General features: G+C 34.8%; 1 pseudogene; it reads right to left on the bottom strand.

Annotated features, from left to right (window-relative positions):
- Nucleotides 1-1548: 1548 nt before the first annotated feature.
- On the bottom strand, nt 1549-22910 carry LOC143675834 (ralA-binding protein 1 pseudogene; annotated as a pseudogene).
- Nucleotides 22911-23307: the final 397 nt, after the last annotated feature.

The raw sequence follows: 23307 nt of genomic DNA, 5'->3' as shown, positions 1-23307 counted from the left end.
CATGTGAAGCTTTTTGATCCTGGGTTTCTCTTTTTTTGGAAGCTTTTTTTTCCCCAAATGGCTGGTGAATTATTTACTTGATCAATAATGGTCCTGGCAAAAATTAGTTAATCAGCATTGAGACATTTACAATTAAATACTAGTTAAAAAAAAATGACACCTTGATAGAAATTACACATTTATAAAAACAGAAATCTTTGATATTTGCCAGCAAATATGAAATTAATGTAATATGACAGACAGAACTGCAAGAAAGCTTTATAAATTTATATTTGACACCTGACCATATTTTCAGTCACCATAATACCTCCTCTGCAAGTTAAAAAAAGTAGCATGCTGATTTCTATTACAAAACTTTTATTCCGTACAAAAATCAAATAATGGACAAGTCATATCAGGGCGGTATGTAGAAGATAAAAAGAAACACATCAAGTAGGTGCTGAAATTAAATACTAAATGGGAGGAGGCGAGGATAGATCACTCTTGAGGGTCTGTCTGGTGACCGTGGGGGAGGGACGGGGTTCCTGAACCTTCTCCTGGCTGCTGTCCGTCCTGATTTTCTAGACCCGAATCTGAAGCCAGAAAACTGGGTGGGGAGATCTCATTGCCATCAAAAGAAAAAACAATAGCTATTTTTATTATTCCATCTTGTTGACTCGGGAGTCCACCAGCGGGTTCAATGAAATGATGCGAAACATAGCGTCTCTGAGTCTCACTCGGGCAGAGGATCACTGACATTCAAACCCAAGCAAGCAATACAAGTCATTCTGCTTTCATGGAAGGGGCAGTCAGAAACAGAAGCAGATCCTTTGTGTGGGTAGATTAGGTCCACCCCGGTCAGTGCAAACCACTGGCTGACCCCCAGGAGCCAGGAACAGACTGCCTGGCACGTTCCACAACACCTTCCCTGTCTGCAGTGGTGAGACCGAGGGAGACTTGGGGGTGCTGACTTTGGTTGAGGGTGTAAAATAGAACTGACAAGGTGGGCCAACGTGACACCCAGTAAGGACCTTTCTGGCCAGTCGGAAAGCTGAGGTGGCTCCCATTACATAATCTGCACCTAAAAGGTATAAAGGCACAAGCAAAAGTGACCAGGTAAGCAGAAATCCTGCAGGAGAGAAAATGGATCAACCCACAAAACAGATATATAGTATTCAACCTTTGTAATTTTCCCTCTTGAATGAGAGAAAGAGATCCGACTCTGCTGTGATTTTTTTTTTAAAGCAAAGAAAGACGATTTTTGGTTTAAAAAGAAGCCACTCGAGTGTTAAAAAAGTTATTTTAAGTTGAAGAAAAATAATCTGCAAATAAGCTGACATTACATGGAAAACTCATCTCTCCCCTCCAAGCCCCAAAATGCTTATAATGCTTTGCCCCCATGTAACCTGAGCCTAACAGGTAGAAGTGCTTAGTATGAGACAGAGCAGAGTCTCAGAGAATAAAATATATTTTACATAATGTACACTGCATGGGGATTCTCAGTACTACAGCAAGATGAAACTGGTCTTTATAGGTCTGGAGGATTCCGTGATGAACCCACGCAGCTGCTCAGAATGGCGTTTCCTTCCTGTCTTTGCTTGGCGATGGCTTGACTTGCTCCTTGGCTACCTCTGGCTGATCTTCAGCTGCTTTTGCTTGAAGGACATTTTCCGGTTGTGGTGGAATTATACCCCTTTGTTTCTCGGGGTCTTTCTTTTTCGGCACCTTCTGCTCGGACTTAGCTTGCTGCATCTGGAGCAGCCTGAATTGCACACGCAGCTCACTGATGGCCTGCCACTCTGTATGAATTGCTTTATTTAAGTGATTTTTTTTTTATTAGTATTATTTTTAGCTCTTCATTCCATTTCTGTAAATCTTCCGGAATAATTTTCAGCTCCTCTCACTTTCTTCACATCTTCGCTCTCACTTTCACTTTCAGAGGAGTATTTCTCAGTTTCACTTTGACCACGCTGCTGACAACTCTGGATTTCATTGATCTCGGCTCACAGATGTTCTATCTCTTTTTCTCTCTTCCTCAGAAGCGATCTGCCAGTGCAAGGACTGCTGCATGGTGAGGAGCGCCTCCAGCTCCGTCAGGATCTCATTCTCGTAGACAAGGAGAATATTCATATCTTCTTCATTTTCATTCATTTCTTCTTCGGAAACTTTTTTTTGAAAGACTGGCTATCTCTTGTACAATCTTGGCTTCACACTCATGTCTTTTAACTTCTCTCAGTTTTCGTTTAAGGGATGTCAAAATTCTTTGTACTTCCCACAGCCATTGTTCTTTAGGTAAATTCCTTATTCCACTCTGCAAATCTCGATGTAAACAGTTGGAGAAGGACTCCTGTTTTCTGATCTCCTCCTTGGTGCTGTCCTGCATGGTGGGCAGTGTGGGCAACGTAGCCATGTTAGACCAGTGAAGAGGCTTTGTCACCTGCTCTAGAACCACATTCCCAAAGAGATCTTCCTCGTGTGTGAAGAACACATATAGGACATGATTGCTGATCTGCACGGTGAGGCTGAACACCATAGAAATGTTCTGTATGTTCGTTTTCATTTCTGGTTTCTTGGAGGTGACAAGGTCCACGTGGAGGATCAGCTGGGAGAAGAGGAGATGTTGGCACTCGGGCAGCTCCTTCGGGAGGCACCAGACTTCCTCTCTCTGAATGTTCCTTCTTTTTGAGAGTTTTTTGATGACTGATTCAATCTCTTTACTTGTGATTGGTTTGTTGAGGTCATCTATTTATTTCTTTCTGAGTCCGTGATGGATTTTCTTGAAAGTTGTCCATTTCATCTATGTTGTCTAGTTTTTTACCATTTAGCTGCTTATAGATCCTCCCATTATCTCCTTTATTTCTGTAGGGCCAGTAATTATGTCCCCCCCCCCCCCCATTTCTGATTTTATTTATTTGTATACTCTCTTTCTTTTTTTTTGTTTTTGTCAGTTTAGCTAAAGGTCCACCGGTTTTATTAATTTTCTTAAAGAACTAACTTCCGGTTTTGTTATCTCTATTGTTTTCATGTTCTCAATTTCATTCATTTCGGGTCTCATCTTTGTTATGTTTTTCTTCTGTTTGCTTTGTAATTACTTTGCTGTTCTTTCTCTAGTTCCTCCAGGTGAACAGTTTATTCCTCAATTTTTGCTCTTTCTTCTTTTATAATATAAGCACTTAGGGCAATAAATTTCCCTCTCAAAACTGTCTTTGCTGTATCATATAAGTTTTGATATGTTGTGTTTTCATTTTCATTTGCCTCAACACATTTACCAATTTCTTTTGTAATTTCTTCCTTGGCCCACTGGTTATTTAAGAATGTGTTGTTTGGCCTCCATTTGTTTGTGAATTTTCCTGACTTCCTTCTGCCTGTTATTGATTCCCAACTTCATTCCATTAAGGTCTGAGAAAGTATTTTGTGTAATTTAAATCTTTTAAAATTGTTGAGACTTGCTTTGTGACCCAACATGTGATTTATCCTTGAGAATGACCCATGAACACTTAAGAAAAATGTGTATTCTGCTATTGTGGGATATCATATTCTCTAAATGTCTATTAAGTCTTATTCATTTATCATACTATTCAACATCTCTGTTTCCTTATTGATCCTCTGTATCCATGTTCTATCCATTGATGAGAGTGGTGTATAGAAGACTATTATTGTAGAGGAGTCTACTTCTTCCTTCAGTGTTGTCACTGTATGCCTCATGTATTTTGGAGCACTCTGGCTCTGTTCATAAACATTTGTGATTGCTATATTTTCTTGATGAATTATCCCTTTTATTAATACATAGCATCTTTCTTTGTCTCTTAATTGTTTTACATTTGAAGTAAATATTACTAATATTAACATAGCCACTGCTCTTTCTGATTGCTGTTTGCATGAAATATCTTTTTACAACTTTCACTTTCAAACTAGTTTTGTCCTTGTGTCTCAAGTGAGTCTTTTGTAGACAGAATATAGATGGACCCTGTTTTTAAAATCCATTCTACCAGTCTGCTTCTTTTGATTGGGGAGTTTAATCCATTAAGACTTAATGCTGTTCATTACCATAAAGGCAGTACTTTCTTCTACCACTTTGTCTTTTGGATTTTGTATTTCATATCTTATCTATTTTTTTCTCTCTCTTTTTACCTTCCTGATAGAGTTCATTTGTACACTCTTTTTCAAACCTCTCTCTCTTGTCTTTTCTTATTGGCCTGTAGTATTCCCTTTTGTATTTTTTTGTAGAGTTGAACTCTTGTTCATAAACCCAGTGCTTCTTTGAAAATATCTTAAACTTGGCCTCATTTATGAAGGACAGTTTTCTGTCCTTGATTGGCAGTTTTTCTCTTTCAGTATCTTACCACTGCCTTCTCACATCTATGGTTTCAGCTGAGAAATCCACATATAGCTTTATTAAGCTTCCCTTGCATGTGATGGATTGCTTTTCTCTTGCTGCTTTCAGAATTCTCTTTTTATCTTTGACATTTAACAAAGTGATTTTTAAGTATCTTGGGGTAGTGAGTCTATTCAGACCTATTCTATTTGGGGTATGCGGAACTTCTTGGATCTGTAATTTAATGTCTTTCATAAGGATGGGAAATTTTCAGAGATTATTTCCTCCAGTTATTTCTTCTGTTATTCTTTTTCCCATCTCCTCCTTCTGGGACATCTGTAAAATGTATATAAATATGCTTCATGGTGCCATTCAATTCCCTGAGACCCTGCTCATATTTTCCCATTCTTGTCCATATCTGTTCTTTTGTTTGTAGGATTTCAGATGTTCTATCCCCTAGTTCACTAATTCTTCCTTCTGCTTCTTTAAATGTGCTGTTGTAGGTCTCCATTGTTTTTCATTTCTTCTGTCATGACTTTAATTTCCATAAGTTTGTCCATTTGTTTTTCACATATTCAAGTTCTTTATGTTTGCCCAAAGCCTTCTTTATTTCCTTCGTTTCTTTTTACCGTATCTTCCCTCAACCTGTCAATTTGATTTTTGTGATTTTACATGTCTGTTTAGACATTCTTAGTTGTTTCAACTCCTGTATCTCATTTGAATGTTAGTTTGTTTCTTTGACTGGGCCATATCTTCTTTTTTTCTTAGTATGATTAGTAATTTTTTGCTGGTGTCTAGGCATTCATTTTCCTAGATAAGTTTATTCTAAGGTAATTTTCACTCTTTAACCTAGGGTTCTTTTGCTGATTGGGTTTGTTCTCCAATGTTCTTTGGCATTCAGTTCAACATATTCAAGACCTCTAGCATAACTTCTGTTTAACTGATCAGAATTTTTCAACTCTTGTTTTTCTGTTTCTTTCCCTTCCTATATGGAATCTTTTTTTGGAGAAGACTCCTTCCCAGCAGGTAGTGCTTGTTAGCCCACAGACCTTCACTAGTGTAAAGTCATGCAATGCTTTTAATTCTCAGTGGGTCTTCCTGCCAGGGCTGTGGTTGAGATAGAGTCTGAGGTAGAAGGCAAGCTTAAGCTGTTTTTGTTTTCTAGGCCCTGGTGCCTGAATTCTCTGAAAGAGGGCCACCACTTGAGCTGGGCCCCACTCCCCCTTTTCTTGGGGAATACACATCCTTTAGGGAATGATCTCCCCTACCTGACTCATTGCGTTATCTCTCAGACCTATCTTAACTCGGCCCTTACCTGGGCCCTGTTGATTTTTGAAAATGTCCAAAGCTTTCTCTAATGACCTACGTAGAATAGCTTTTTTCTTAAAAAAAATTAAAGAGAGAGAAATCCCTTTTTTCTCTCAGCCCCTAAAGTTCATCAGTCAAAAGCCAGAGTTGGTACCTGGGTCTATGTGCCCCTTTCCTGGAGCACAACCCCTTTTCAGTACTCTGAGCTCAACTGACTCCAAAATCCTCTGTCTTTATTCTTTTCTTAATTTTCTTTTCTTTTCTGTCAGTCCCAGCTCCTCTCTTCCAGGATTAAAACTGCAATTAGAACTTAGTTAGCTACCTTCCCTTGCTCCCAGAATCTCCTTCACCTGACTAGTCACTTTGTCTCTCAGACACACCTTAATTCTGCCTTTGTTTGGGGCAGTACTGAAGCCTGAGATTGCCTACAGTTCTATCAAATGGGCCATTAAGAAATAAACAAACAAACAAATAAACAAACAAAAACAGAGAGAGAGAGAGATAAAAAGAAAAAAAAAATCATTTTCAGAGCTGGACCCCAGTCTCTCAACTTTGCCAATCAAGAGCCAGAGTTGGTTGTTGGCTCTGTCTGTCCTTTTCCTTGGGGCCCAGACCTTTTCCAGTATTTTGAACTTGTCTAACTCAAAAAACTTCCTTTTTTCCCTCATCAGTGCCATCCCCTCTGCCAGGGCAAAACATCCCAGGTTCCTTTCATGCTTGCTCCAGGTTTATTTGTGCTTAGAGCTTATATTCAGCAGTCTAAATTTGTTAATTAATTCCACAATTGGAGCTTGGTTGTGCTACCTTCCTTACTCCTAGTGGAGAAGGCTTCTTTTTCCCTCTAGTACCAAATTCCAAGGCAGATTACCATTTCAATGGGAGAGGAATACCAGCCTCCATGCCTTGGGAGATTTACAGTTCTGTGTGGGATTTTAGCTGTTCTAGCCATCCCAGACTGGTATGTTCTTTCACTGAAGTTCCCCAAACAGTTGTTCATGATAGTTCCTGGCTATTCACTAGCTGCCCTACAGCCTTAACTAAATCCACACCTCCCTATACCACCATCTTGTCCTGCCCCCTTGCATTTGCTTTTTTAAATCAATTTATTTTATGAAAAATTGGTGATGACATACAGTTTACATACACATACAATTTAGAGCTTTGAGTTTAGCACTTTTGAGACAATTAATATGGGATAAATTCAATTTATAAATACATGGTAGATTGATGGTTCTCAAAGACCTGACAAATATCTTTATTTCATCCTAAAAATTGTTAACTTCAGATAGGTTAATAGAAAAAAATGCTACATACAACTGGAGAAAAAAAATCTTATTTGCTCAATTTATATCAGCTAATTCTCCTGTTTGATGTCAATTACTTTAGGATAGGTAATAAATTTGAGGAGTGAATATCATTTGAGATTAACAATCCATTAATACTTATGGATGCTAAATAAGAAGAACAGAAACTAAAAGAAATAATACGTCAATAGGAAATTGCTGTTTAGAAAGCATATTTACATATGTTGTATATAAAACATTTGATGCTTCTTCCCATTATGCTGATTAAACACTTTAAAGTATTAATAAATAGTAAATATGAATAAAAAGAAAAACATTTTATATTTTGAAAAGGGTGTGACATTACCTGAATGATAGCTTAGGGAAAACTGTAAATTATTAAAATCAACAGATTAGAAAGTTTTGATGTATTCTTTTAAGCCTATTTCATTTTCCTTTGAAAATATTCTAAAATGAAATAGAAAATGCAATATTTACCTTTTCTTTGGAAAGAAATATATTCTTAGTATATCTTATTGGCACTGAATTTTATATCTGAAGTAAAACTAATGTCTTGAGATTTTTAAATGAAAGAATGCTAGAGATGAAGATGTGCTTGATGATATTATTTAAAAGGAAATTGGGAGATGATCTTTGCAATCATATATTAAAAACTAAAGTTATTGATGTTTCATTCTGGAAAGTGATAATACTAGAGTTTTATTTATAAGTTCCTGCTAGTATTATTTATACTTGTTATATAATGCAACTGAAAAAACAGGACAGGTCTGAAAACGTTTACTTGAAGGAAGAAAAATATTGAATTTTCAACCAAGCATTTTAATTAATTATTTTGACAACAGAGAAAAGCAATCTACCCCCAAAATCTGAAAATATGAAAGTTTATTTTTATGATAAACGCATAGAAAAGTCTAAAGTTAACTTAAAGATGCAGAATAATTATGCCAACTAGACTTCATTGCCACCTGACTGAATGTTCAAACTTATAAATAGAACAAATCTATCCCTCTAAAGGGATCTCTCAGTTGTCATTGAAATCTTTGTCCAAGAAGTTAAACATTTAGGTGTCAGGGGCAGTTATATAACTGTGTGTAATAGATTCATCAGGACTCTCCAGGCTAAAATAAAAGGGTCTCATTATATATTCAAATTGTGTTATAGGTAGAATATACTTCGCACCTATGGCAATATTTTTCAGTGCAAATAAATCAAATACATCTTAGTTTATATGTCTCTCATGATTTTGCATGTCGAGTCAGCCCCCAGATAATTAGGCCCTGTTCTAGTTTGCTAGCTGCCGGAATGCAATATACCAGAAATGGAATGGCTTTTAAAAAGGGGAATTTAATGAGTTGCTAGTTTACAGTTCTAAGGCTGAGGAAATGTCCCAATCAAAACAAGTCTATAGAAATGTCCAATTTAAGGCATCCAGGGAAAGATACCTTGGTTCAAGAAGGCTAATAAAGTTCAGGGTTTCTCTCTCATCTGGAAAGGCACATGGCAAACACAGTCACAGTTTCTCTCTTAGTTGGAAGGGCACATGGCAAACACGGCATCATCTGCTACTTTCTCTCCTGGCTTCCAGTTTCATGAAGCTCCCCGGGAGGCGTTTTTCTTCTTCTCCAAAGATCGCTGGCTGGTGGACTCTCTGCTTCGTAGTGTTGCAGCATTCTCTGTTCTCTCTGAATCTCCCTCTCCAAAATGTTTCCTCTTTTATAGGACTTCAGAAACTAATCAAGACCCACCCAAATGGGTGGAGACATGTCATCACCTAATCCAGTTTAACAACCACTCTTGACTAAATCACATCATCCAGGGAGATGATCTGATTACAGTTTCAAACATACAGTATTGAATAGGGATTATTCTACCATTATGAAATGGGATTTATATTAAAACATGGCTTTTCTTTGGGGGCATACTTCCTTTCAAACCAGCACAGGCCCCATGATAGAGGTTGCTAGTTTTCACCAATCTCCTATGCTTGTTAATCATACTGCTGTGCCACATATCCCAGTCCACCAGCCAGCATCTATGAAGGACATAGGATTAGTGGTTGCCAACAGGTTGTGAATGGCATTTATACGTGCTACTCACAGACCAAGGCAATTAAAAATAGGTGTACAGGGTGGTCCACAGTGGCTCAGCAGGTAAGAGTGCTTGCCTGCCATGCCCAAGGACCCAGGTTTGATTCCCGGTGCCTGCCCATGTAAAAAAAAAAAAAAAAAAAAATAGGTGTACATTATTTATACTTTCTCTTTTTCCACAAATGGCGGACACTACACAAGCAATGGAAATATTTTGCACTCTTTCCATAATTCAGAAATTCTACAGGCATGCTCAGTGATCTCTTTCTTTGTTTATTTATTGGTATCCTGTATGGTGGGGGTCACATTTCATTCTTTTTCCATGTGAGTATCCCCTTATTGCAGCATCATTTGTTGAATTTTTGTTTGGTTTGGTTTTTGTTTGTGTATTTCTGCTTGTTTCTTTGTTTGGGAAGTGCATGGGCCAGGAATTGAATCTAGGTCTCCCGCATGGCCCGCGAGAATCCTACCACTGGATTACTCTTGCACCCCCCTCTAATTATTTTTTATCTGGAAGAACTCCAACAACAATATTTTCAGCTCATCATTTTTTCCTACTCCTTACTAAGCAAACTGGTTTCTTTTCTCTGTCTATCATGTATCTGTGGGAAAGGATTTCTGCAATATTTACAAATATTCCTATTCTTCTAAAGACTTACTTCAAATTACTAAAAACACACAGCCAAAAACAGATCAGAATTTAAAGTAATATATACAGCTTTTAAAATATAACCTGCATTTCAAATCTGTTTTGGTTTTAATGGCTAGTTATATAGACTTCACACATTGCTAATCATATATGTTAAAGCTTTGCTTTATTTTGAACTCAGTTATGGATTTCAGTGCTCTGAATTCAAATGTTCCGTTGATGTATATGTTTACATCTACCAAGGCAAGTATCCAGTTATTCCAAAAATATATTTCATAAATTCAAGTTATCTGCTGATTTCACATATAATTTCAAACTTTCTCTAAGATAGAAGTGCCTTTATCGTGGTACAACCAGTTTCCTTCAGTTTCTCAAAGAAACACACACACACACACACACACACACACACACACACACACACACACATCTCTTTCTCAATATTCCAAAATATATTTTCTGTAAAAGGATATATAATTATAGATGTTTTATTTTTAAGTGGCTATGTGTGATACAACATACATATAGGAAATAATAGTGTTCAGGTACTATTATATAGTGGGAAGTGTTAATACTTATTGGATAATTGAACCACTAGTCCATTAGATACATTTTTTTAAATGTCTAAACTGTATAAATGTGTATTCCTTTGGACACTCCCCCCAAATGAATTCAGAATTATTAAACGAGTTTCATATGCTAAAGTAAATATATATAAATTGATTAAATATCCATACAGTCACACACACCTACATTTATACATTATATACATATAGAGAGAGAAAAAGAGAGAGAGATGGAAAATAAAGGCAACAGTTTCAAGATGGTTCTTATATTAACTTTCAATCTCATTTCTATAAGAACTATTTCTAGTCTGACCTGCCTGGATTCTTTTTCTCACCTCTTTGTCACTACTTATGATCACATTTTTGTCCCCATGCCATTCATGTCCATTTTCACTGAAATGACACTCTCTGATATTGGAGCTGAAATATTAACAACAGATATTTCTTACCAGTTATCTGAAATTCTCCCCAAATTCACACTTTAAAGAACAAATTTTGCTCAATTCTATTTTGAAGAAACAAAAGGAATTCACATGTATTTTTGAATATCTATTCTGTCCAGATCCTCTGCTATAAAATATTGATCATCATCATAATACCCCTTGTTATGAAGAAGTAAGAACACAGAATAGGAAGAACTTTACAAACAAAATAATAACATCTATAATCAAGCAAAGGGTGTGCAAGGCAAAGCTTCCATACGTGCATGGATTGGAGAAAAAATAGGAACATATATCCATTAACTCCAGAAAAAGTGCGATTTTCTTTCTTTCTCTGGCAGACTTTTCAGCAAAGCTACCTCTAAATCTGTTTAAGTGTCTCATGCAATAATTCAAAGAGTAACTAAGGCTGGAGGGGAAACTTGGAGAAACTATCAAAGTTCCTAAGAGAAGTAGAATAGAAATATTTTTGGGAAGAGGAACAGAAGACAGAAAAGTCAGGAAGATAAATGGGATTGGAACTTATGGAGCATTAAGGAGCTATGTTTGTTTATGGTGAGTCAGTGGGGTGATGGAGATCAATGCTAGAAAGTTGGACAGGGCCAGACACAGGATATTAGCATTTATCATTTAGTTAATTTTACTGTGCTGAACCATCACATACTGGAGATCGTGGATCTCCACTCTCCCACAATGTAAATAGGTAAAAGAGTGATAGCAAGGCAGATTAATGTCCATCAATCTTACCATTGTCAAACAATGGATGGTAATCATATTTTGGGTATTTGGGTCCCACTGACAAGTCTGATATCTCTGAATTAGGAAGAGTATGGAGAGACATTTACATGTAATACATACCTTTTGGATAAAACTGATAAAATAATCACAAATCTGGGAATGATATTTATAGTATTTCCATGTTCACTGTAATGGGATGGTTCTGAAGAGATCAGGATTTGCTTCCAACTGTTGCTTGTATTCTCTAAGCATAGGTAAATAAGGAAGAAAGTCATAGTTTCTTCTTAGAACAGGAGAAATGCTATTAACAAATGTAAGCCAAGGAAAAGCAAAATTCAACGCTCAATTTGGATTTCTGGAGGCTACAAGATTTCAGAAAATATTTTGTCAATATATTCTGAAAGTTTACCATTTGAGGAAACTTTCTCCAGGTTGTGTCTACTTTAAATACCATTTTGTTTCTATTCAATTCATTTGGGGAATCAGGCACTGCAATAATTATTACTCAATTTCAGAAATCCTTGCAAATTCTGTCACTCAAATCCAAACTGAGGAAAGAGGAGCTCACTAAGTTTCAACTTAGTGACTTCTGCTTAAGATTCATCTTCCTTGAAAAACAATTACTTTATGGACCAAAGTAGATGGAGACCTTATTTACTAGCTTGGAAAAAAACCAACCCTAAGGCATGATTCTGATTGGTTTCAGTTCAGTTATTGTTTTAGTTTCCTAGCTGCTGAAACAAATGAATGCCATACTATGGGTTAATTTAACTACAATAATTTATTGACTTAATAGTTTCAGATTCTGGAAGTCTTGCCTCTTCTGTGGTTTGATATATCTGGCTGTCTGGGATTCTTTGAGGTTCCTTGGCTTTTCTATCACATGACAATGCATATGGCAGCACCTTCGGTTTTTGCTTTTAGGCTCTCTTGAATTCCAGCATTTGGCTGCTCCTGTGACTTCCTTCTTTTCGTATCTAATTTTATTTGTTTATACAGACTTCAGTCATATTGGATTAAGGCCCACCCATATTCAATTTGGGCATACCTTCACTAATAACCTCTACAAAATCCTATTTATAACTGGTTTTACATCCCCAAGACTGTAGGTTGGGACCTGAACGTGCCTTTTATATGAGGCATGATTCAATTTCTAACAGTCCTTCCTCTGGATCACCAAAAGATTTGTTCTTCCCACATGCAAAATATATTCATTCCATTACAATGTCCTAAAAGTCCTAAGTCACTTCGATAAGAATGTTAAGTACAAAATTTCATCAAAAGTAGTTATCAGCTTTTGGCGTTGTCTGGCTTGTGGCAAAATTCCTGTAAAATCTAGAAAAAAAAATGTTATCTGTTTCCAGTATCCAGTGATGGGATGGGAAGAAGATAAATATTCCCATTCCAGAAGGGAGAAATTGAGATGAAAACAGGGCTAACAGGTTGCAGACAAGTCCAGAACCCAGCTGGACAAACTCTATTAGATCTCATTGTCTGAGAGGCAGCTTGATTCCTTGCCCTCCAGCCTGATGGAGCAGTAGTCCCACCCCTTCCAAGGGCTTGTGTGCTAGCCATAAATTCCCTGAACATTGGGGTGTAGTTTCCACCCTCTTTGAGACAATGGCCACCAGGGTCTGCATGAATGCCAAGGCAGAAGCCCCACCATCTCTTAAGCATTGAAGTGAAGCACTTTCCCTGAATTATGGGATTCAAAGCCCAGATTCTACAAGGGCCAGAGCAGAAGACCTGCCCCTTCCAATCTCAGGGGTGGTTCTGCTATTGCAGAAGTGAGAGAGGTGGGCCTTCTCTCTTTGTCTGGGAAGATCTCTTCAGCCCAGATCTTGGCTTCTATTGTTCTGCTTTTTGAAGTCACTTTTCCTTCAATTTGTCACTTCACTGATGCTTTCAGGCATTGCTTCGGTTTATAGATATTTCATAAAACACATATTGACTTTGTGTGCAGTCCAAACATCAGACAGCAGAACTTTCCACAGATCTCTCCTGGATAATTGCATTTCCAATCATGACTTCCATTGAAATGGAAAACTGGATTCATGTTCAGTCACAACCTTTTTAGCAAAATGTTGTTCATTTAAATGATTACATGGAACCTATTCTCTGGTGACTCACTCCTTGGAAACTCAGGCAAGTCCCTGATAGAGCCACTTCTAGCCCAAGCTTCAGAGCACACTATCTGGATAGGCGGGCAGTGTTCAAACCAGAAATCATCAATTTCTGGTTACATTGAGCTTAAGAGTTCAATTCTCAGTGTATTGTTTTCTTCTCACATTTAACTATAAGCAACAATGGGACATCAGGCTATACCTTCTATATTTAATGTGGAAATCCTCTCAGTTAAGTATCTAAATTCATTACTTTCAAATTCTACCATCCATTGGACCTTAAAACACAATTTCATAAAGTTCTATGCCACTTCATAGTAAGGATCACCTTTCCTCCTGTTTCCAATAAAACATTCCTATCATTTCCTTTTGAAGCATCATCAGATGTATTATTAACATTGATACTTCTAACAATAGTCTCTTTAAAGCAGTCTAAATTTTTCTATCAGGCACCTCACAATTCTTCTTCCACATTTTAGGTATTCATCACTTAACACCCCACTTTCTGGAACCAAAAATTATTTTAGTTTCCTAGTTGCTAAAACAAATGTCATACACCAAATTGGCTTAACAGCAATAATTTATTGGCTCGCTCTTGAAGAAGCTAGAAGGCTTGCTTCCTCCTAGATATCTTCTGGTTGGCTGGTGTTCATTGGGGTTCCGTGGCTTCCCTATCATGTAACAACTCACATGGCAGCAGAATCTCATTTATTTTCTGTGTTTCCTGACTTACAGCTTCTGGATGTTTCATGTGGCTTTTCTCTTTCCATGTCTGATTTCCTTTGCTTATAAGGACTTCAGTCATATTGGATGAAGGCTCACATTTATTCAGTTTGGGCAAACCTTAACTAATAACACCTTCAAAGTTACTTTGTACATATGGGCTCATGCTCACAGAACCCAAGGTTGAGACCTAAACACTTCCTCTGTGGGGACATGATTCAATTCCACATCAGTTATTAATCCAGCCATAAACCTATTACTGTTATCAGGAATACTAGAGAGTATAATTGTCCCAACTTTAATCACATTCTTATTTCTCTAGCCTAGAAGAAGTGGTATAGAGAGTATTTCAATTGTTGAAACAGTCCAAACAGTGTGATTATATAAGGTAGACACAAGTGCCCCAAATGAGAATATGGTGGTATGCACACTCTTGGAAAGAGGGTGTCCCCATGATCACCACCTTCTCGTGTTCACACCCTTTTGTATTCTCCTTCCCTTTAATGTGGCCAGAACCTGTAATTTGCTTTTTTCCAAACCATAGACTATGACAAAGGTGATAGAATGCATATGACTACATGTAAGTGGTTAAACACTGAAGAATGTAGTGCCTGTCTTGTTGGAGTGTCTGTCCTTTGTCAGCTTTGAGGAAGCAAGCAGCCATGTTGGAAAACTCCATATAGCAAGGAACTGGCAGATTTCTAGTACTAAAGGACAGCCAAATGCTAGCAACAGACAGAACTAAGGCAAGTAATTGAATTCTACCAACAACCTTAGTAAGCTTGGAAACAGATCCTTGTTCGGTATAGCCTCAATATTGCAGCTGACGACTGCAAACCTGAGATTCCCTAAGCAGAGGACCCAGTTAAACTGTACCTAGACTCCTGCATCCCATTAACTGTGCAGTAATAAGTGTGTGTTGTTTAAAGATGCTAAGCTTGTGGTAATATTGTTATGCAAGAGATAACTAATATAAATAGTGCAGTTATATGACATATGCTGTACTAGTTATTAATTAGTTGTCATTAAAAGAGAGCTTCTCAAGCATTAAGCCTAAATTTATGTGAGTTCTTTATGCTCAATAACTTATCTCCTCTTTTCAAGTTTGATATTTATTTAAATTTTTTCCATAGGAGAAATCATCTACATGTGAATTACAACTATCAAAGGTTTAAACTACAATACAACAATATTATTGGGAAATATGTCCTTTGCATACTTGATGAGGTATTTAGTTTTTGATATACTATATCATTAAGCATAATGAAACATATTAATGATTTGAACTTCCTATATTTCAGCTATTTTAATTTTTACCAATTTTTTCCACCGTCGATGCAAGATAGAATAAAGGAATCTGTGATCAGGGAAATTACTTTTTCATTATAAAGTTTTGGTTGTCATTATAATGATATATTCCATGTCCTTTGTATTTCCTAGCTTTTAAAAATTCTCTTTTCCATGGACCTAAAGGAGAAAATTCACTTTTCAATAATTACAGAACAAAGTTGTCAAATTAAATAAGCTAAATGTCTTTTCCTGATAAATGAGTGCTCATTCACATAGAAATTGTAGATTTTACTTAGTCATTTAAAAGAGAAATTGAGATTCTTTCTGGTGTCTGATATCCAACTTTAGGCTAACAGTTTAATCTTGCCTGTAGTTTTGCCATTTGTCATCCGAAATTTCTTAAATCTAGAAAGATGAAACATTAAACTTTTTTATGAACTAAACTGCCTAATATAGTCATACTTAGAATTATACTTTATAGAAAACTGAAACATAAATCTCCATTTTAAGATTTTAGTTTGATAAATATCTTTAATTTAAAATTAACTTTCAATACACTAAATAGACTAAATCAAGTATAATCCAATGGTTATGTCACTCACATTTTATAAAGACTAATTATTTTGAGCTAAGAAGTAGGAGGAAAAACAGATCTATCATCTGTTCTATCTTTCTTATGTGTTAAATTCAATTTTTAACATCATTTGGGGAATGGATAGTGACAAATATAGGATATTTGTTAGTATTGTTTGCTTATTTTAATGATTTAATATTTGTATATAAATATATACAGGTAAACCATCATTAATTTTACTTACATCCGTGTAGGTTTTAACACTGTCATGTTAATAATATGATTTAAGAACATTTTTCTTAATTACATTATTACCACTTGTAATAATGAATATTTAAAAGGAATGCAGAAATTCCTCCTCTTTCAACTCTTTTATCTTTTGTCAAGTAATACGCCTCTATAATCTCCAGACTTCTTTTTCCTCTTCATCCCTTATACCTTTTTTCCTGGCATTAAAAGTTCTTATCAAACCAACTCCTAACCCAATAATTCTTGACCCTTTGGTTTTTGTTTTGTGTGTACACATCAGTAAAAAGGAAAATGTATATTTGTGGTTATTTAATTTCCAATATGTATTTAATGTCCTCAAAACATTAGACTCATTGAGCTTTCCAGATAAATATGTGGCAGAATAAATATAATAAAATTAATCCTTCTTCCCCGTGGTTTCCTCACCTTCCTAAAGTCATAATTTAACAATGCCAGCCAAACCACTCCACTAGGTTGAAGAGAGAGAAAAAAAGGAAAAATGCTCTTAGAAGTACTTTTAAACTCTAAAAAATGACCCAAATGTTAGAAAAAAACAACACAAAACACTATAACAACAACAAAATGTATATGAAAATCTTTGTGGTAGAATAAATTGCAAATCAATTAATGATTGCATTGATAATAGTTTGAAATGAGTTAAGCTAGGACATTAGGGGATTTTTTTACTGAGGCTGTGAATAAATATATATAAAAAAAAATCAACAGAGATTTAGTCTAGTGAATTTGGTTAACCCAACAACTTCAGTTTCAATTTCCTTATCCATTATCACTAGATGAGAAGGGTCATCTAAAAAATAGAAAAAGACTAAAAGAATCCAAGTTCCTTGACAAATGTCAGGGAAATACAATGAAATGACCATCACAATGATAGAAAGTATTAGGAATGCAGGCTAGCATAGAACAAGGAGTCAAAGATTTGAGAATTTGTGTTGAGTTCTGTCCCTGAGTTACCTTGCAATCTAAAGAAAAATAATTTTCCTTCTCTTTAGCTTCATTTTATCCCTTTGCAAAGGTAATGATCACCCACTGCACAGAAGCCTTAATACCATTAAACTTTGAAAGAATGATTGTGGGTAACATAATAGAAGAAAAATTATAGTAAAAAGACAGGGAATCAAAGTAAGCCAAGATTTTGAATTTATTGCAAGTTTTAAACATGTTTCTCAAATGGGCCAGCTCACACTTAATGAAAGGGATTTTCCTGTGTTTCTTAGTGTTCATTGATTTTCTATATTGTAAAAGGAAATACAGATGAGATACTTATTTTATACAATAAAGTTTTCTTGCTATAGACAAACAAAAAAGAGTTTCAGAGATTTTTAAATATGCATGAACATGAACTTTTACATTTTCCTGTGTTTATATATATAAAGGGAAATAAAGCGATCTTTCCCAGTTTTTCAACAATATGTCTAAAAGAAATACAGAGTAAAAATAAGACGTAGAACTTTCACATGTCTACGCCAAAGGAACCATTTGTGGTATGTTAATGGCGGCAAAACTCATTTATTTTCTCCAGAGTTTCTTCATTTCTGTATTCCCAGATTTCTATAAACATCTCAAAAAATTCTAATAGGGCATTTAAGTAATGTGAAAAAAATTAAGTTAGTTGAACTGAATAGTAATAAATTAACTGTTTTAATTGTAATCTGGTAATACATTTTCCTTTTCATAAGAACTTTTATATTTAAGCTTATATACACAGACTTCAGTTCTATAGGCTTTCTTATTTAATTTTTTTGAATTCTCATTAGTCTCTAGGATATTTTTAAACATTTTTTTGATTTTCCAGCTTATTTGTTTTAAATTCTTCAGCTTCAAATATAAAGGGAACATACCTAGTATTTATATAAACTCTTGCAGTAGAGTTCAGTGAGTCTGACTTTTTTTCTGATTATAAAAAGTGGTCAACTGACATGCTCCAATTCTTTTATATTTTGCAATTTATTTAGTTTTAAAGTGTTTTCTTAGATTAGTATATTTATTTCTTGTTACCACCAGCTGCAAAACACTTGCTTCTTACCATAATTATAAAATGAACTGCTATTGAAATGCAAAATGATACTGTTTCCTTACATTCTGATCTCCCATCAACAATTTACAGTTGTGAAACAGGATTAGCAGGATTAGCACAATGTAGTAAGAAACAGCTGCCTAATTTACCTTAATTGTTAGGCAACATTTCATTTTTTTCTAGATAGTGAATTCAGCAGTTTCTTGAGAAAGTACGTTTGTCATATTTCTCATACTTACAGAAAACCATGCTGTATGCTTGATACTCACAGGACAAAGATTTCAAAGAATCATATTTTGCAAATTGAAACCACAATCACAGACTTTCCCCAAACTGGTTTTAAACAATCCTTAGATGAAATTGTGACAGATGCCATAGATGCAAAGAATTGGAAACAAAAAATGATTCTGGTTGATCTTGCAAACTACTGCTTCTGATTTATAATCAAGATTTAAACAGAAATAGAGAAAGCTAAGTTGCTCCCTTCATTTCTGTGAATGAATGTTCATGTCCCTGAGCTTGTGTTTTTAGTGAAACGGTGAATGTACTGAGCTCTTGAGAACTCTCTGAAATGACTAACAGCCACTATATTGAAAAATGCAAGAAAACATCTCGTATATTCCCAACGGATAATAGAGTCTGTGATGGAGAAGCTGCTATATTTTATTATTCAATGTAGGGTTAAATTTCATTTACTAATATGTTAGGATTTTTAAGTCTTGGTTCATAAAACATTGTTATGTAATTTTTTTGGTCCTTATCAGGTCTGGTACCAGCATCATAAAATGAGTTGCATAAAATATTTCCCTATTTTCTTTTCTCTGAAAGAACTGTGTAACATTGCCATTATCTATTTCAAGAATTGTAGATAGTAATCACCCTTAAAGCAGCTGCTTTATTTTTGGTGTGCAAATTTTTAAATACTTATAACACTAGTTTAATGGTTTTAGGATGTTTTCAATTTGGTCTTAAATCAGTTTTGGTAAGTACATTTTTCCAAGAATTTATGCATTTGATATATTCTCTACAGCATCTATAATTATGTAAGCTTTTCCTTAAAGAGTTAATTTGTGCCTACGTGTCTTTTTTATTTGAAAACAGTTGCAAGAAGTTTGGTGATTACATTTTATTACTCTTTTCTATTAACTAATTGACTTTGTTGATGCCTTCCATTATGTATTTGTTACTATTTCATTAATATCTTTAGCTTTAATTTTACTGTTTAATTTCCTTTAGCATCATTGTTTATTCCTATTCTTTTTTAAGATTCTAAAGATGCATGTTTTGCTTACAAATTTTCAGTTTGTGTTCATTTGCAATATATGCATTTAAGGCTATATGTTCCTTTCTGAACACTATTTTACCTGCATGTGACATATTTTTCCCTGTGAGTTATTAAAAGTGTGTTTTGTGAAATGTATGGAAGTTATCATTTTATCTTTTATTTTTGCATTAATTTCACTGTGATTTTAATACACAGCTTGTATAATATGTACTATTTAATATTTGTTGTGAATGCTTTATAGTCTGATAGCGATTGGTTTCAATGATTCATGTGTGTTTGATAAAATTGTGTCATCTTCAGTTTAAGGTATACTATTTTATAAATGTCCACTAGATCTAATTCTTTAAGTCACTTAAAATTTCTATATTTTATTCATTTTAATTGAATAATGTTGATTATATATTAATTAGATAATATTTAATTTTATAATGAAATAAATTTATTTTAACATAAAATCTCACACTGGGATATCTGTCTCATCAATTTTGTCATGCATTTCTCAGTTTATAAAAATGTTTTTTTGGTCATTAAATTTAGAATTATCTAATTGGTGACTTATTATTTTATAAATAAAATAGAACCTTTTTATTCCTAATTAGAGTTTATTCCTTGAAGTCTAGTTCATCTGACATTAAATTGGTTACATCAGCCTTTTTCTTTGCCAGATTATAAATTGATATACATATATGCATTAACCTATAGGTATAGCAATATTGATGATTTCTTTTTTTCTATGCCTTTCCTTTATAAAGGCTACTTGAAAATAGCCTTTATATATTTTTTTACATTTTTATCTGCAAATATTTAGAAAGATCAAATGTATTCAGTGTATCTTGTTTTGTGATGACTAATACGTTTAGATTTAGATCCATCATCTATTTTTTATTTGTTCATTTTTTCATTATCCTGCCTTTTTAGACTACATTTTTTAAAACTTTTCTTATTGAATATAATACAATATTATATAACATAAATACAAAGCAAAGAAAAAAATAGCAATAGTTTTCAAAACACTCTTCAACAAGTAGTTACAGGACAGATCCCAGAGTTTCTTATGGACTACCATACGATCCTCTCAGATTTTTCCTTCTAGCTGCTCAAGAACATAGGTGGCTAGAAGGAATAAATATTTTTTGTTAACATCATAATTGACTTTTTTTTCATTTTTGTGAAAAATAACATATACACACAAAAAAAGCAATAAATTTCCAAGCACAGCACCAGAATTAGTTGTAGAACAGATTTCAGAGTCTGCCATGGGTTACAATTCCACATTTTAGGTTTTTACTTCGAGCTGCTCCAAAGTACTGGAGACTAAAAGTGATATCAGTTTAATGATTCAGCATTCACATTCATTTGTTAAATCCTATCTTCTCTGTATAACTCCACCATCACCTTTGATCTTTCTATCCCTCTCTTTAGGGGTATTTGGGCTATGGCCATTCTAACTCTTTCATGTTGAAAAGAACTGCCAGTGATATGGGGTGGGGAGATTCAACTAGCTAATGTTTTGGAGAAGCTGGGCCCTCTAGGTTTCAGGACTTGTCTGCTGGAGGGACCCATCTGGAGGTTGTAGCTTTCTGGAAAGTTAGTCTAATGCATGGGACCTTTGTAGAATCTTATATTTTGCCCTAGGTGTTCTTTAGGTTTTGACTGGGGTTTGGCAGGTTGTGGTAGGTAGCAATGTCTGACTGAAGCTTGTGTGAGAGCAACCTCCAGAGTAGCCTCTTGACTCTATTTGAACTCTGCCACTGATGTTGAACTCTCTCTGACACTGATATTTTATTAGTTACACTTATTTCCCCCCTTTGGTCGGGATGGAATTGTTGATCTGATGGTGTCGGGGCCGGACTCATCCCTGGGCATCATTTTCCACACCACCAGGGAGACTTTCACCCCTGGATGTCATTCCCCACGTAGTGGGGAGGGCAATGATTTTACTTGCAGATTTGGGCTGAGAGACTGAGACTACATCTGAGCAACAACAGAAGTCCTCCAGAAGTAACTCTTAGGTGTACCTATAGGTAGGCTAAGCTTCTCTGCTATACATAGGCTTCACATGAGTAAGCCCCAAGATCTAGGACTTGGCCTATTGATTTGTGTGTCCCTAACGTTTGACACAGTATCAGGGGATTCCCTGATGGTAAAGTTTAACTCAGGATTAGAGGCTCTCTTTCTTATTCTGGGCTCCTAGTGTTTCAGTTGTTCAAATGAGTTATACAGATAGGTGGAGTTAGATTATGTGCAACAGAAAATTTAGGTTCCAAACAAAATAAACCTTTCTTCCTTTGGTTTCAAAGAGTATGTGTGGTTCTAAAATATAGATAATGTTTAGACTACATTTTAGAAAGTCCTATTCATATTCTTTTTCACAGAACAGATTTTATTTATTCTCATTTTTCTTTTTGATTGTTTGAAAGAAATATCAATTTTACCTTTATAATAATTATCCTTAAATATTAAATAGCAACATAATATCTCAAAGCATATACACATCTTTGCTTTCTTTATAAAACTAGAAAAATGATAGATTGCTTTAAAAGCTGATTAATTCTATTTCCTATTTTATATATTATATTTCTCAGTATTTTAAATCTACCTTTTATTTATGCTTCCCAACTTAATTATTATCACTAATGTGCTTTATAAAGTCAATACTGGTTAAGATATGAGCACAAAAACACCAATTCATTATATAACAATTTTCCCTTGCAAAACAATCTTCTGAGATAAACATTATTCTGTGCGAAGGACTTCATTAAAAAGTTCTTTCATCCAGGGTGTACAGTAATTATGTTATTCTTAACTTTCAAATTTGTCTTTAAATGTATTTCCCCATCATTCCCTCATGACAGTTTATCAGGGATTAAAATTCTTCTTCCTATTTTCTGATCTTAGAAGTTTTATTTTAAAATAATCTTCAAACGATAATTTAAAAATAATTTACAAATAATACATTTACAAATTCATTTACAAGTAATAAATGTACTCATTTTAAGTATACAGTTAAATGAACTTTTATAACTGTATGTACCCATGTAACCAACACTGCAATTAAGATATAGAGTATTTCTATCAGAACAAAAAAGTTCCCTCATGCTCTTTTGCATGGCTCAGGATCCAGGAAACACTGATTTACCTTTTGTCACTAAAATTTAGATTTGCCTGTTATATGATTTCATATAAAGAGAAACATACCGAACATATTTGGGTTTACTTGCACTCCGTCTAATATGTTTCAAAGTCATAGTTGCTGCATGTATTGGTGGTTCATTCATTTTTATTGATGAATAGCGTTCCATTTTATGGATATACCACATTGTCTCTTCATTTATTGATAGTTTTTTTTGTCTGTATGAATAATACTGCTCTGTACATTTGTGTAAAAATATTTATATAGATACACATCTTCATTCCCCTCCAATAAATACTGAGTTGTAAAAATGCTGGGTCATATACTGAATATATGTTTAACTTTATGAAAAAGTACCTAACAGTTTTCTAAAGTAGCTGCATCATTTTGTATTCCCGCATATTGTTTGAGAGTTCTAGTGTATACACATTCTTGCCAATACATGGTATTACCTGATAATTTTTCCTTTAATATTTGCCACTTTGGGGGATATGTAATGGTACCTCATTATA

Source organism: Tamandua tetradactyla, chromosome 3 (assembly GCF_023851605.1).
Source record: "Tamandua tetradactyla isolate mTamTet1 chromosome 3, mTamTet1.pri, whole genome shotgun sequence".
Classification (NCBI taxonomy): Eukaryota; Metazoa; Chordata; class Mammalia; order Pilosa; family Myrmecophagidae; genus Tamandua; species Tamandua tetradactyla.
Note: the sequence above shows the minus strand (reverse complement) of the source record. Positions and strands in the feature narration are given on the sequence as shown.